Source organism: Aethalodelphis obliquidens, unplaced genomic scaffold (assembly GCF_003676395.1).
Source record: "Aethalodelphis obliquidens isolate GAN/ISIS:26980383/991018 unplaced genomic scaffold, ASM367639v1 scaffold18, whole genome shotgun sequence".
NCBI lineage: Eukaryota > Metazoa > Chordata > Mammalia > Artiodactyla > Delphinidae > Aethalodelphis > Aethalodelphis obliquidens.
In genome coordinates this window covers 30,694,153-30,711,384 of record NW_020837962.1, presented here as the reverse complement: position 1 = coordinate 30,711,384, position 17,232 = coordinate 30,694,153, and the positions used below count along the sequence as shown (strand labels likewise).

General features: G+C 45.5%; 1 protein-coding gene across 1 annotated transcript in view; it reads right to left on the bottom strand.

Annotated features, from left to right (window-relative positions):
* SLC23A2 (solute carrier family 23 member 2) overlaps positions 1–10,150 on the bottom strand; it is a 150,913-nt gene extending 140,763 nt beyond the window's left edge. Inside the window, exon 1 of the mRNA XM_027118228.1 lies at positions 10,051–10,150. The gene's annotated coding sequence lies outside the window, so the exon portion shown is untranslated. The remainder of the gene's footprint in view (positions 1–10,050) is intronic.
* Positions 10,151–17,232: the final 7,082 nt, after the last annotated feature.

Below are 17,232 nucleotides of genomic sequence, written 5' to 3'. Positions count from 1 at the left end.
ACTGAGCCTGCACTCTAGAGCCCAAGAGCCACAACTACCAAGCCCACGTGCCATAACTACTGAAGCCCATGCACCTAGAGCCCAGGCTCCGCAACAAGAGAAGCCACCACAATGAGAAGCCCACGCCCCACAACAAAGAGTAGCCCCCGCTCTCCACAACTAGAGAAAGCCTGCGCGCAGCAGCAAAGACCTAACGCAGCCAAAATATAAATTAATTTAAAAAAGAAAAAGTGAATTGGACCCCATGTCTGTTTTTATTGATCTAGTGAAGTAATAAAAGATTCCCTACCCCATTTACCTCCCAGGACTTCTGCGTGGGTTCAGAGGAGCCTCCTGCTCCTAGGATGTTCAGGATCCCTGCCGGAAATGCAGGGCCCCAACTTACACTGGGTGTCAAAAAGCAGGTACAAAAAGGAGAACAGAAAAGGGAAAAATCGATATTGCTAGTATATTGTTTATCTTCACAGGGATGAAAAAATAATGAGAAACAAGAACCCACAAAACTTCTCTGAGGGAGAGAACATTTTCAAAGACTGAGGGTCAGAATCCCTGACACAAAAGATGCAAACAGCACAGAATATCTGAACCTGAAGGAAAGATATAACTTGTATAATTCCTTCCAGCAAGAAATTTGAGGTCATCCTTAAATCAGCATGGAAACTGAATTTGGAGAATTACCACAAAAACAGGAACAGACTCTACAAAGAATTTTTTTTATGGTACATAAAATTCCAGGGTCAATGTCAAGGTGACAAACTTTGTTCATTCAAAACACTATGTATATTGTAATTTAGTGAAAAAGACATTGAAAATACGACACTTTACTATCATTAAAGATTATATACAATAATGCATTCCAATAAATATTGAAAATAAGAAGGACCACTACCACATTTAAACCTGTTCTGTAAGTAGTCTGCAGTTTATATTAAGAAAAAGAGGTATTTAAGAAGGAAAAAAAACAACAAATGATGGTTTGCAGCTATTATGACTGCCTATCTAAGAAACTAAAGAGAATCAACTGAAAAGTAAGAATAACAGAGTTTGGTTAGGTAGTACACCAGCACCAGCTATTTCATTTTCCTTGTTGACACACAAAATGACTCTGTTTCCCAGCTCCCTTGCACCTAGGATAGGGCTAAGAGACTGTGGAAGAAAATACTACTAACTCCAAGCTTGACCCATAAAAAAAATCGTCCATACACAAAATTTGCCAAAGTCTGGCAAACTTAGAGGCCAGAGTTTGAAGTCAATTGTGTTATAAGATGGAAGGAGTCTAAATCCCCAACTCACCAGTTAGGGGAGAACCTGTGAGCAAGAAATAACTTTTTATTTTGTTAAGTGTACAGATTTTGGCTAGCATTAACTAAGCTGAACAACATTAGAGGTCAGTTAGAAGAGATATAGACTGCATGCAGTATACTTGCTTTATACCAATTAGGAAACAGTATATATGTAAGGGAGAAGGAGGAAAATCACCTTATTCTAAATAGCAAGCATTTTAAAATAAAGAGCAATCAATAAGTGATCTGTAGACCATACATTAGGAAGAATCTAAAAAATGAGACCTATTAAAGATCTGTATGAATCAAAAGATTTGTTTATGGACAGAACAATTCAATATTATAAAGATGAGAAGTCTCCCCAAATTAACATACATTCAATGAAACTGCCCATTAAAAGTTATTTTGAAACCCTAAACTGAAACATACTGGGAAAAAAATTGAGCATAGGCACTATTACATAGTAAAGCCTACTATAAAGTGATTATTATGATGAAAATAGCAAGGTCATGGCTAAGGAATACACAGATAAATGGAATAACACATTAAGTCCCATGACAGATATAAGGATTCAGCATATTATTATGGTTAATAAGTTAATAAGAATGAATTAATGAATAAATGGTGTTGGAATTAATGTAGAGAAAAAAATCCTTACTTCATGCCATACTCTAACACAAATACTAATTATAGCTGAATATTAAAAAAAGAACTAAGAGAAAATATACATGCATATTTATAAAATCTTGGGCTAGAGAAGGCATGGGAAAGATAAACTGACAGATTTGAATTCAAAGCATAGAGCATATATTCGCAACTTATGACCAAAAAATGCAAATATTTTTAAATTTATTTTTTATTGAAGTATAGTTGATTTACAATGTTGTGTTAATTTCTGCTGTACAGCAAAGTGACTCAGTTATACACATGTACACATTCTTTATATTCTTTTCCATTATGGTTTATCCCAGGATATTGAATATAGTTCCCTGTGCTATACAGTAGAACCTTGTTCTTTATCCATTCTACATGTAATAGTTTGCATTTACTAACCCCAAACTCCCACTCCATTCCTCCTCTACCCCCTCCTCCCCCGTTGGCAACCATAAGTCTGTTCTCTATGTCTATGAGACTGTTTCTGTCTCATAGATAAGTTCATTTGTGCCATATTTTAGATTCCACATATAAGTGATATCATATGATATTTGTCTTTCTCTTTCTGACTTACTTCACTTACCATGATAATCTCTAGGTGCATCCATGTTGATGCAAATGGCATTATTTTGCTCTTTTTTATGGCTGAGTAGTATTCCATTATATATATATATGTACCACATCTTCTTTATCCATTCATCTGTCGATGGACATTTAGGTTGCTTCCATGTCTTTGCTACTGTGAACAGTGCTGCTATGAACATAGGAGTACATGTATCTTTCTTTTTAATTTTTAAAATTATTTACTTATTTGTTTATCCATGTTGGGTCTTAGTTGCAGCACACAGGATCTTCACTGCAGCATGTGGGGTCTTTTGTTGCAGTGCACGGGCTTCTTTCTAGTTGTGGCGCCGGGGCTCCAGAACATGCAGGCTCAGTAGTTGCGGCACACGGGCTCTCTAGTTGTGGCGCAAGGCTCTCTAGTTGTGGCATGTGGGCTCTCTAGTTTTGGCACATGGGCTCCAGAGCACGTGGGCTCAGTAGGTGCGGAGCACAGGCATAGCTGTGGAGTGCGGGCATAGCTGTCCCGCAGCAGATGGATCTTAGTTCCCTGACCAGGGATCGAACCCGTGTCCCCTGCATTGGAAGGCAGATTCTTAACCACTGGACAACCAAGGAAGTCCCTGTATCTTTTTGAATTATAGTTTTGTCAAGATATATGCCCAGGAGTGGGATTGCTGGATCGTATAGTAATTCTAGTTTTAGTTTTCTGAGGAACCTCCATACTGTATTCCATAGTGGCTGCACCAACTTACATTCCCACCAACAGTGTAGGAGGGTTCCCTTTTCTCCACACCCTCTCTAGCACTTTTTTAAAATGCATATCTTAATAGCATATTTCTCAAACAAAGTGAAAGCAGGATCAAATGTAACACGTCTAGCAGCATCAACTTTACTCAAAGATTAAGGAGGAAAAGTGTTTCATGTTAAACCAAGCACTGATGTTTCTGGAATAGAATATAAACTTTACATTAATTTTAGATAAAAAGACTTAAAAGTGTCATGCTTTTTATACTCTCTAACACTTCAAAATATGCATATATTCCCCCATACCATACTTCTGTGGAATAATTTGTGAAGCAATGTCTTAATATAGAAAGAGCTCCTGAGGGACTTCCCTGGTGGTCCAGTGGGTAAGACTCCACACTCCCAATGCAAGAGGGGCTGGGGTTCGATCCCTGGTCAGGGAACTAGATCCTGCATGCATACAGCAACTAAGAGTTCGTGTGCCACAACTAAGGAATCTGCATGCCGCAACTAAGAGTCCACGTGCTTCAAGAGCTCATGCAGCCTAAATAAATAAATAAATATTTTTTTAAAAAAGAAAGAAAAAGGAAGAGCTCTTGATAATAAAATATGAACTCAAACTTTTTGTGTCTTTTGGCTGCACCACACGGCATGTGGGATCTTAGTTCCCCGACCAGGAATGGAACCCACGCCCCCTGTATTGGCAGTGTAAATTCTTAACCACTACACTGGCAGGGAAGTCCTGAACTCAAACTTTTCAGCACTGACCACATAAGTATTACTATGAAGCAGGGATAAGCAAACTTTCTACAAGTGCCAGATAGCAAATATTTTAGGCTTGCAGGTTATATGGTCTCTTGAATGGGCATGACTATGTCCCAGTGAAACCTGATTTACAAAAACAGGTGCTGGTGGTTCCCCAATCAGCAGCATCCTCATCATCTGGGAACTGGTTAGAAATGCAGACCAGGCCCCATCCCAGACCTTCTGAATGAGAAACTCTCAAGTTTAACATCTATCATGTTAGACAAGGAAGAGGTTGTACCCCCAACCAGGTGATATGTCTTCGGAGACAGCAAAGAATTTAAGCCAGCACTGCAGAGGGGACAAGAAAGCCATACCGAATTGGAGACTGAAATCCCAATACAGCTGAATTGTGAGAAACAGCGTTTCAAGCAGTGCTTCTCATCAGAAGCGGGGGAGAAGACCATCCAGAGAGTCATTATACCAAGACCTCTGTAATGAAGCCTTGGTCCAGAATAGAAAAGTTAATGCAGGTTTAATTAACGCTGGGTCATGTATGTCTTCACTTGAACAAAGCGAAGCCACCTCAAAGGAAGCCTGTATAAAGGAACTGTGCATGTGTTGGGGTAGGGGGTTGTGGGAGGAGCCTGCAGGAATAAATGAGGGAAAGGAAGGAACAAAGGACCCAAGCTGGGGTGCAGAGAAGAAAACACTGAGCCTGTTATGAACAACAGGATGGATAAGAGGAGGCAGGAGAAAGCGAGGACGATCTGTTCTCCTTCAGCCTCAGCATGTACCCTCCACACTGCCCCAGAGTTTCCTACAATGCACATCTTTACAAGTCACTCCCCTTCTGGGAATTTCTTAGTGGTCTTCCAGACAAAATTCAAGCCCCATAATATAGTATGAAAAGGACCTTTAAGCTCTGTACACCCTTTCCACCTACCTCAGCCTCAGCCTCCCTCCAACCATCCTGACACATTCAGCGCCTCTCACAAGCCTCTCCACTTTTACTCACGCCATTCCCACCTCCCCCTCCCCCACACCCACCCAATGGAGCATGGCAATCAGACCAGCCCTCGGTCAAATTCTGACTCAGCTACTATGACCTTGGGCAAGGAGCTGCCCACCACCAACTTCAGCATCCTCAGATGTAACATGGGAATAGTAATACCTATTACCATAGGGCTGTTGTGATTAAATGCCATTAGTAAACACAGGAAGTGCTAGGCAAAGCACCCGTTGACCAACTGACACTAGTTTCCCTGCCCTCTTCTATGCCAACAGGAGCTAAGAAACACAGACCTTCAGGCAAGACTTGGGAATAGCATTCTATCATTGAGGGTCCCAAGGTTTACTGGCGCATTAAGAGCAGAATTCAAGACCCAAGAGTTAAGTTAGAAAAGTTTATCAAGCTCCAGTTCCTTCACTGATAAGATGCAGACCAGAACCATGTTGGCTGCCAGCTGTTGAAACCAACAATAGTGAACTCAAGTGTTCAGCACATAGCCAATAACCACTGGCACCATCATTATTGCACTGGCCCTATCACATGGGGCTCACTGTCTAGTCTTTCTTGGGTCCCCTCTACTGCTTAGAGAGGCTCCTGGAGAGAGGAGTTTTAAACTGCTCTTGAGTTCAACTTAGAAGATAGGAAGATTCAACTCAGTAAGAGTCACATGCACATAAATGAGAGAGAGGTGGCCACCAGGCACTCATTGAGATGCCCCAGGGCAACTGACACAAGGAGACTTAAAGATCAGCTGCTTTGGGAAAAACTGTGGAAAGAACCCATGAATAAAGAAGGCTTTCTGGACCACAGACCATAAAAAGCCATGGTTTGTGGCAACCAGGCAACATGAGGCCCAGTGCAACCCTGACCCCCTCACTGAAGGAGGAAACTGAAGAACTCATCAAGGCTACAGAGAAACAATGATGAAGGAAGAACTGGGGTCAAGACCATGGCCAACAGGAAGAGGCTGAGAGCTGCACCCTTAAGTTGCTGAAAAGTTCACAGGCAGTGAGACTACTTGATTGAAGTCCTAAGTATGATTCTCCATGAGCCTATGCAGTATCCACTACTGTACCCATTACACTTGAATACTTAGATATTTCTGTATATAGTGTATATGCAAATCATGTCTACCACACTTTCTAAGATGTAGGGACTTGTCAGAGGCCATTTTTCATGAATCCGAATTTTTGCTTTTTGTGCTACCTTTAGATTTTAGGCCTGCATAACAACAACAACAACAAAAATATGAAGTAATGCAAGACATGGTTATGAAACAACGAGTAGATGGAACTTTCCTTCATGGGGTAAGGAGGATCTTAGAGGCCACCTAGACCTGAGGTGAGGGACTTACCCGCCTGAGCTCAGAGGAGAGAATTAAGACAAAGGACAATGAGAAGCTCCCAAGAAGAGTTACATTTCCATGGAAGAAGACCTCCCCCAAAACATCCACCCTCTCCTTACCACTGCATTTAGTTGCATCAGGCTGTCATCATGCGGCATGTGGCTCCTGGGGCAGCCACTTTCTTTCTAGGTCCTTAGGCCAGAAACCCTGCCGTTGCCCTGAACTCCCTCTCTCACCCCCCACAGATGGTCCATCAGCAATCTCCTCAGCCCCACCTGACAATCCGACACTTCTCACCACCACCTTACCGGCACCCACTTCCACTCAATCACCATCTTCAGCCCTGTACTCGCTGCCTGCCCTGCAGCCCTACCCTGCTCACCCTGACTTCATTCTATTCTCACACATCAACAACCAGCATGTCTCTATCCCTCCTCTATTCAAAACTCTCCAATGGCTCCTACCCCACCTCAAAGTAAAATCTACAGGCCTTCCTAGGTGCCACACAGCCTTAAATGATTCAACTCCCATTGTTATTCTCTTTCTCCTGCCTCAGGGCCTTTGCATCTGCAGTTTCCTCTGCGGGAATGTTCTTCCCCCAGATATCCATATGACTCACTTCCTTCACATCTTCACTCAAAGATGACTCAGAGCTTCCCGTTCTACATTTCCTACAATTTCAGCTCCCACGGCAACACTTAATACCCCCAATTCTGCCAGATTCTTCTTCAGAGCACAAAGTCTCATTGTCTGCCTCCACACTAGAGTGTGAGCTCTGTGTGGGGAAGAAATCTCTATGCAGCAACTGGAGCACCAAGATCGTTACCTGGCACACAGTCGGCAGTCAATACATGTATTAAATGTGGGGAGGCCTGTGAAAAGCATAAGTTGCAAGCAGACCTCAATTCTTAGAGAGACAACAATCTAGAACCGGTGACAAAACAACAGGCCAGAAATAGCAAAGCCAGGGAGAAAATGAAGAGAGTGCCACAAGGAGCACAAAGGACCAGTTTAAACCGCTTAGTAGTAGCTCACAGCTTAACCTGAAGCAGGAATGCTCCCCAGCAAAAGAAAGAAAGAAAGCCCAGACTCAGGCCCTCTGAGGAGAGAATAACTGGAAAAACAGCAGGGAATGAAAATGAATTAATGAGGTTACCTGGCACTGGGAACAGACTAGCATGTTGGGAGGTTTTTAGGCAAGGCCTGGAAACAGGTCAGGGAAGGACTGCAAAATGTTTAAGTTAGAATACCATGAGGGACTTCCCTGGTGGCGCAGTGGTTAAGAATCCGCCTGCTAATGCAGGGGACATGGGTTCAAGCCCTGGTCCAGGAAGATCCTACATGCCGCGGAGCAACTAAGCCCGTGGGCCACAACTACTGAGCCTGCACTCGAGAGCCTGTGAGCCACAACTACTGAGCCCACATGCCACAACTACTGAAGCCCGCGCACCTAGAGCCTGTGCTCCACAAGAGAAGCCACCCCAACGAGAAGCACGAGCACGGCGACAAAGAGTAGCCCCCGCTCGCCGCCCACACGCAGCAACTAAGACCCAACACAACCAAAAATAAATAAATAATACAGCATAAGAGGATTAAATAAAGTTTTTAAAAAGCTTTCATTTACAAGTACAAAGCACTATATAATTGCAAATTATGACTGCTGACTTTTAATTCCCTTAACCATAATGGGAAAAACCCTTAAGTCACCAGTGATGCCAGAAATGAGTACCCAAATGGATCCCCGGTTTGTCTCTGGAGACACTGAAGATGGTGGCAATAACCAACTCAGGATTTCCAGTATCCAACACACTAGACCTTAGGCTACTTGAAGGCAAAAGATTGGGCTTTAGTCAATAATATTTGGATTAACAGCACTTGTCACCAAATTAGCTGATGTACATCTAACTCATTTCTGCAATGCTATTATAAATCCACTAGCCTTTGCTACACAAACCAGATAGGCAGTGTTGCATGAAACCTAGCAAAACCCTATCCAATATTCTACACAGGTACTTTCATAAGCAGTTTTCAAACATCCTAACAGACATTAAAACTCAGCTTGGCTGTGCCACAGTCAGCTGCCACACAACCATCTTTGGGAGCGGGAGGGAACTACTACGAAAAGTTATTGAAATACCTAGTTTCTTTAAAAAAAAAAAAAAAAAAAAAAAAATCACTCCTCACTCCAAGCAAAGAAACCAAAAGAGAAATGCCCTGGTATTCAAAGAAAGAAGCTGGTCACCATTTTGGCAACGATATAGTCTAGAAAGCAGATAGCTCATGTTCAGGCTGTCAGGTGAAACAGGTTGTCAGCTGGACACATCTACTCACCCCCTTTTAACTAACAGGTGTGTCATGAGGGCTTACACTGTGCACACCCACTGCTGGGCTTCTAGAAGGCAGGAGACCCAAAGCTATTAAATTTTGGATGAGTGAAAAGAGACCAGTAGTGATAGGTTCACAAGTGACCCTGATAGAGTCAACCATGACCCTGTACAGAATTCAGAATTTCTGAGCCAAAAGGCCCTTTTTATAAATCTCACCAGACTCACCTTCAGGGGTCAAGTGGGCCAAGTCATATGCAAAGGTGAAAAGGCAGGTCTAGACAACTTGGAAGGGCGAGGCCCTAGTCCAACAGCATTCAAATGCAAAAATATAAAAATTAAAATGTTCCAACCATCCGTGATGCTAACCTCTGGCTTCAGAGAGGAAGAAACTGGGTGAGGGAGATCACATGCCAATTAACGACAGCTCAAATCAGACTGTGCACGTCCTCACACTGCCCAGCCTTCTCTGCACACAGACGTCCAAATATCAGCAGGGACAGCATCTTCCCCCTCCTCTCTCCCATCACTGCACGACTAAAAGTAGTCAGCAATTGCTAATGACTCAGACCCAGAAATCCCTTATAAGTGACTTTCTTCCACCCGCAGTTGCCCTCACTTACCCTTTGGATTGACAATCAAGAATTTCCCATCAGTCATGCTTAAAACCCCCAGCCTGTAGGCCGAATCCCTATCAGCTGCCCATCAAAGGGACATCTAGAGTCATAGGAAGGAGAAATTTCTGCGCCGATAAACTAGTCACACTCGAAAATGACAATTTCTCTTTCCAGCAAGGTGGCAACAAGGGGGACGGCGACCCCCGGGGAACTGGCCAGACAGAAAGGCCCTGGGGTCGGAGCGAGAGCTCCTAAAATTACTCGGCGCAGCCACTGTAGGGGAGAAAAAAGGCAAAAATGTAAAAGTCACCCCCCTCCGCTGCCCCTCTTGATGGCCCTGCATTCCTGGGGGCACGGAGATGCCCGCGCGCACCGCCTGCGGACGGCCGACCGGAGAGCGACCCCAGGCCGCGCGGGCCGAGGGCCGGGGAGGAGGCGGCGGCGACTGGGTCCTGGGGGGGACCCCACTCGCCTCCCCGCGGCGCGGCCTGAGGGCCCGAGCGCACGGCGGCCCCGGCCGCAGGCAGGGTTGAGCGCCCGGGGACCCGGCGGGGCTGCGGGTCGCCGGGCATCCCGGGGCCCCGCGGTCAGGGTGGCCGGGGGACCCCGGAAACGGGCCAGGGTGTGGGGGCGCAGGCCGCGCCGCTGACAGCGCGCGGGGGCCGTGCCTGGCCGGCCTCGTGGGCGCGGCGGGCCCCTCGCGGCCAGGCCCGGCAGGTGCGGCCCCTGGGCCGGGCGGGGGGCGCGGCGGCCCGGCTCTCACCTGGCTGCAGATCGCCGGGCTCCCGTCCTGCCGCCGCGCCTCGGCTCCGCAGTAACCGCCGCAGCCTACGGTCCCCGCAACAGCCGCCTGCAAAATGGCGCCGCGGAGGGGCGGGCCAGGGGCGGGGAGCTGTAGAGCCGCCCGCCCCCGCGCCGGCCCGGACCCACCTCCCTCTCCGCGCCCGACCCCCGCCCTCTGGCCTCCCCCGAGGGAGGGGCTCCCCCTCAGCGCCTGCCAAGCTAAGCGAGCCGCTTGGCCTCCCAGGCGCCCCCCCTCGTCGTCCTCTCCGCCCTCCAAGTTCATTTTATTTCCCGCCCCCCTGCGTGGAAAGCGCCCCCCTTCTCCTGCCTTCCAGTCACACCTGCTTCTGGGGACCCACCTGGAATACGGAGTGCTCGCCCGGAGTCTCCCCCTCCTCGTACCCCCTTTTTACTCAGCCTGACACCGAGCCGTCATTTCTCAGTGAAGATAAGCAATCTGCGGCGCCTTGGGCTCAATGGTTTGGATGTCAAGGCGCTTTCACCGTTTCTCCAGTTAGGCTGTCAGGTTTTTTAACTTACTGGGGAAGAGGTCCTCATTACCTTATACAAACACGGTAATATAGACCGAGGCTTCTCAGACTCCCCTGAGGGTCGTGTTTAAGTGCAGGTTTTGATTCCGTGGGTCAGGGTGCAGCCTGAGATGCCGCTGGGTAAGGGCGGCTGAGCGGAAAGGCCTCAGGTAAATCCGTGGCGCTCAATCTTTAGCGCGACTTCACCTTAACTGCCTCAAGATGCACGTGGCTGGGCCCCACCCCCAGGGCTTCTGAGGCCAGAGGTGTGGAGTGAGGCTCCAGATTTTGCATTTCTGGCAAATTCCCAGGTGATGATAATGCTGTTCTCTGGGGTTTACCCTTTGCGAGGCACTACTGAAGACTATCTGAACACATGGCTAAACAAACGAACAAACAAAAACCTAATAATTAGCACTCTCATAGCACCTTCCATCTTGAGGCTGCAGTCTAGTTGCTATTACAACCGAGTAATAACCGACTAGTGCCCCAAGCAACTCGAGAGAGCTAAAGAACCGTGAATGGTGTCTGACCTTACAGGGGGAGGAACAGATTTTATCATCAGAGTTTTCTGCCTGTTTTACACAGTTTGAGGGACTGGATGTTATAGATATCACAGATATCGATGGGGGGGCGGGGGAGTGACCATCAACTGTGGGAATTTTATAAAATAGAGAGATGTGGTCCAAGTCTTTGAGAATCAATAATGTCATCCTATTTACTTCTCTAATAACATGTATTTTTAAAATACAAGAGTTGGCTTGTAAAATTCAGTACACCCTGGAAGACCAGGTGTTTTGATCCACATTGAAGATGGAGAAAATAAGGGACAAAAATTCTGTGACCAGTGAGAAAATTCACACTGCCCTGTCCATCTAACATCTCTACCATCCTCCTATACCAGAGAGAGCCTTTTCCAGCCAACCTTTTTTTTTCGGCGAGCAGGGGGGGGCGGGGGGGTGGGGGTATCAGTGTGGAGCCGCGAAGAAGGTACTAAGTGTTTTATTCAGCCAGGGATGAGATATCTCAGATAAAAGAAGGGGAGTTAACAGGACTTCCCTGGTGGTGCAGTGGTTAAGAATCCACCTGCCAATGCAGGGGACACGGGTTGGAGCCCTGGTCCGGGAAGATCCCACATGCCAGGGAGCAGCCAAGCCGGTGAGCCACAACTACTGAGTCTGCGCTCTAGAGCCCGCGAGCCGCAACTACAGAAGCCCGCGCGCGTAGAGCCCGTGCTCTGCAACAAGAGAAGCCACCGCAGTGAGAAACCTGAGCACCGCAAGGAAGAGTAGACCCTGCTCGCTGCAACTAGAGAAAGCCCGAGTGCAGAAACGGGAGAGCTAACTATTGCATCCTCAGGGTCTCCCTCTCCCTCACTTACAGATTTTCTCTATCCTAAAAAACTTCCTCTGGCCTGGCCTCTCCCACCTTCCTGCCTGTCTTCCTTCCTATCCTCCCCATCACTCCTCAGGTGCTGTCACTCTCTGCTTTCTTCGATGTCACCAGTGACCTTCTAGTTGCCAAATCCAGTTGCCTGTTTGCAGTCCTTTTCTTCCTCGATGGCTCTGTAACATTCCATTGACTTCACCCTCTTTCTCAAAACTCTTCTCTAGCAATAATACCACTGGGTCTTACAATTTTTCCTACACCCCCCCCATTTCCCTCTCAGAGATGTAAGAGTTACCTATGCTCACCTCTAAAAATGTTTGTTTTCCTTAATATCTCCTTTCTCTCCATCTTTTCCCCTGCCCTGTCCTCCAAAGATCAGCCATCTCCTCATGACTCCCAAAATCTCTCTCCAGACCAGACAGACATCTTTCTGAACTTCTAGGCACACATTTCCAATTGTCCTCCAGATAACCTCTCCTTGATATTATCCAGGAATTTTTTTTTTTTTAGAATTTTTCTTTTTAATATTTGTTTATTTATTTATTTATTTTGGCTGCGCCGGGTCTTCGTTGAGGCACGCGGGATCTTCATTGTAACATGCGGACTTCTTAGTAGCAGCATGCAAACTCTTAGTTGTGGCATGCAGGATCTAGTTCCCCGACCAGGGATCTAACCCAGGCCCGCGGAGTTTTCTCACCAGGGAAGTCCCCAGGAATTTTAAATATGGCACCTCCACTGCTGAACTGTTTATCCTCCTCTCACAAACTTGCTTCTATCTGAGGTTTCTCATTTTGCCACCAGAAACTTTGAAATCAACTTTGACTTTGACTGTCACCTATGGTCAGCTGGAGTGGGAAAGTGTGTCTGGAATTCTCTTCTCTGTGTCCACCATCCCAAACCCTCACTTGTTCTTCCTCAGACTGTTGAAAAAGCTTCTCTCTGGCCTCTTGGCCTCAAGAGTTATCTCCCAAAGCCATCATTGTAATCATCTCAAAGCACAGAACTGACCACCACCTCACACCCCTCCTAGAAATTCTTCAGGGCCTCCTGGTCTACAGAAAAACTGGGTAAAAAGAAACAGTATAGACAGGACAGCATTCAAGACCCATCTCTGTCGTCTCCAGCTGCTTTTCTTTTTTTTCTGTACAAAGTACTACTTTTTACTGCTGGCAGACTGGAGTTGATGTCAGAGGCTGACCCTGACTTCAACATTGCCAGGGTTTTTGTGAGGATTAAAATGCTTATTTAGTGCTTGAATACATCCGTATTTATATATAATTATTTTTATCATCAATTAACTATTAATTCAAAAAATACATGAATATTTTCCTATTAATTTCCTTTTATTTCCTATTCATTTTCCTTTCCTATTAGAGTTGGTACAAGCAGGGTTTTTTCCTCCCCCCCTCCATTCTCTAAACTAAATCAACAGAATTTATCAAGAACATCTTGTGTCCTGGATAATTTGATTGAAATTTCTGTCATTTCCAGGCTGTTTTATTTTTGAGAGGTAATTGTAGCTCGGGGCTATCTTTACAATATTTATTTCCAATATCTCTCTGGAGTCTGGAACTGAGGTCGGCAAAGCGAGAATACCAGCATCCAGGTGGTGAGCAGGCAGGAAAGAGCTAGCCTGAGGCCTGGAGGGACATGTGCTTAGTGGTTGATCACTACAGAACACAACCCAGTCCCTCTCTGAGGACTGGGGCCTCTATTCCCCAAAAAGGAACAAAAATTTAGTCATCATTACATCATTTTCCACCCATCAGATTGGCAAAGATTAATAACATCCAAGGTTGGTTATGGCAAAGGGAAATGAATCCTCTCAAAATCTGTGGGAGGAAGTCTAAATTGGTCTGCCCTTTCTGGAATAGGATTTAGAGATATCTGTCTGTTTAAATGCACATATATCTGTTAAAATATCTGTTTAAATGCATGCACCCTTAACCCAGAATACAAGTTCAGGGAATTTACCTGACACAAACACACACTGGAGAGCACAGGGATTTATGACTGAGGATGCTCAAGGAGACATGTCCCCTGCCCCTTCAGCCTCCTCCATGTCCCCATTTGCTCAGCAGCCCCTCCTGACCTCAGATCCCTCCCTCCTCAGCCCCTCTCACCCCCACACCCAGCGCAGCTGAAGCCCAGCCCTGTCAGCCACAAAGACGCTGGTATTCTCTCCACCAAGCCCAGCCCTCCTGCCGAGGCAGCCTTAGCCTCTTATCTGCTGACTCCTTGCAGATTTCTCACCTGCACTCCCAGCCTCTCCTTGTACCTTGAGGACACTGTTACCTGACTGCTGGTACCCACAGCTGTCTCTCTTGGTGGTCAGCCTGGTGGTGAAGATGTCATCTTATGGTACATCTATACATAGAATATTTTTTGACCTTAAAAAGGAATGAAATTCTGATATGTGCTACAACCAGGATGATTCTTGAAGACATTAGGCTAAGTGAAAGAAGTCAGATACAAAAGGACAAAGACCACCCTTTATAAGTCCCTCACAGGTGAACTTTCTTACCCATCCCCATCAACCTCAAATTCCCTATCTGTCCATACTCCCTACTTGCTTCCTGCTCCCAGGAGACCATTCATGAGCGGTGTGTTCCCTCTTCCCAGCCTCTGGACTAAAGAGCCCTCTGAGGCCTCCCTCGCTCAGCTGTCCTCCTGCCCTGCATTCCGGCACTGACCACTCCTTTCTAAAACCTGCCTCCTTCCCAGTTCATGTACCTCTCTCTCCTTCTCAGCTCAGCTTCTGGAAAGAGCTGCCTCCAGTCCCTGTCCCTGTCTCCTCATCCTGACATCCCTCCTCTCTTCACCTTCTGGCAATCTGGTTCTGTCCCTATTTTCCTCTGAAACTGCCCAGGTAGATTAGCCATTTCCTCCAAACTGCACAATCCAAGGGATCTTTTCTGTATGCATGTTACTAGAACTTTCTGGAGGCATTTGGCATAGCTAGTGCTATGTTCCCTCAGGAAAAGCTCTCTTTCCTTGGCTTTGTGGCTGCATTTCCTTCTGGTTCTTCTACATCTCTGACCATTTTTTTTTCTGTCTCCTTCTCAGATTCCTTTTCCTCCTGCTTGCTTCAAACACTAGGGGTGGGGGTGGGGGGAGTGTGGTTGTGTCTGTTTCTGTTTTCCCCTCAAAAGCCCTTCAGGGGCTTAGCTGTTTCTTCTGCTTGGACATCTTACTCTTTCTTCTGGATCATTCTTGCTCATCCTTTAAGTCTCACCTTGGCCTCTCCTAGAAACCTCTCTTGAGCCCCTCAGCTGGTGTAAGTGTAGCCTGGGGTACTTCCTAGTATTTAGAATGGACTTATATTGAAATGATTTGTTTTTCTGTCTCACTTCCCTCCCTCACTAACTGTCAGTTCCTCCAGGACAGAGATCTTGATCTATATAACTCTGCATGCAGCTAAAATAGTGCCTGCCACACAGTAGATTCTCAGTAAGTACTTAATGATCTCAGAGGTTGGACTGAACCAATGGGGTCTGGCCACTGATGGAAGGTGAGATGTGAAGGGAGAGAAAGACTCAGGATTAACTTCCAGGTTCCTGGAGAACTGGAAGCTAAGAGAGAAACACAAATTAGAGGTAAAACACAAAAGGCCTCAAATGCAGGGTAAAAATAAAATAAAACTTTATTCAATAAGGGAGTCATTTGAACCTAGACCCTCATGGAGACACTTAGTCTTTGGGGAAAAAATGGAAAAAGAATAAAAATCCATCAGTAATTATATAAAGTAGAAAAGAAGCAGAACTAATCCAGGCTGTTGGAATTCAGGATGCTGTTGCCCTGTCGGGGGATAATGATTAAAGAGAAGACCATAGGTTCTTCCGAGGAGCTGGCCACGTTCTTTGCTTTGATCTGGGTGCTATAGGCACACGAGCATATTCACTTTGTGAGATTTCATTAAGCCGCACACTTGTGATATGTGCATTTTTCTGTATGTATACTACAAAAAGTCTTTATTAAGTAAATGCAACAACTAGACTTAGAAAAAAATCCAGTTAACAGATTTATATCCAATAAATTGGGTATTCCCCATTTTAAATAACATGGTCCATCTCCAAAAGAAAGTGGCAATGAAGCCCCAGTCTCGAGTGGGTTCTGGGGCAAAAGGTCAGGCCCAAGAAGGTGAACTGATACAAGTTATTGTCTCCAGGAATGTGCACTTTAGGAAACAGGGATGTGTGTATATATACTGTAGGATGTGAAGGTTTAATTTGGAATATTCTTTAGTGCTAGGATAAATGTGACATACTATTCCTGCAGCCTTAGAGAAAAGGCACAGGGTCCCTGCCCCATCTCTGCCTTGCTGAGTGACCTTGGGGCAACCATTTAACCAAGCTACACGTAGGTGTCCTATTATGCAAACTCAAGACAATTCTGTCTACTCTATCTACCACCTAGGTGGGTATAAGGATTAAATGATATAATTACTGTGAACATGTTTTCTGCAAATGTTTTTCATAGCCCTTTACAAATACAAAATACCTATTAGTATAAGAGGCCTAATCTAGCTGTAGAACTGAGCCCACAATTTGTTTTGAGTCGTAATATCACACACTCATTCTTTCCATGGGCTATGTTTACACTCCATCCATATTAAATTTCATTCTCTTTTTTTTCGATAACGTCTCCAGTTATATAAGGTCACTTGGAATTCAGGTCCTTTGTGCCCAGATTGTTGGCTGCACCACTTACATCTGATATAAGTTAGTATAGCCAATCTTCACCGGTCACATGTTACCTGGAAGGCACTGGGCTAGACATCATTGACAAAACTCACCTCACCTGCCCCAGTGAGCCTACATACTGGTAAGTATGGGAGGTCAGAAGAGAAATAATTGTATACCCAACGTCTGGCTGGGCTTCTGGTACCCAGTAGACTTGTGTTCTAAGACATGAAATGGCAGCCAGCAAGTAAATAATATTTGTGTCTGTGGTAAGTGCTAAAAAGGAACAATAAAAGGGGCTGACTGTAATCCAGGTTGGGGGGCCATCTTAGGTAAAGTGGTAAAGAAGGACTAAAGAGGGGACATTATTGCCAAGACTCAAGGAAGCCAGTTATGCAGAGCTGTGAAAAGACCATTCTAGAAAGAGGAATAGCAAGGATAAATGTCCTGAGACAGGAAAGAGCATGTCATGTTTGAGAAATTGAAAAGCAGTTGGTGTGAGTGGGACATGGAAGGTAGGAGGGAGAATGTGATGAAATGAGATTGAGGAAGAGGTCATGA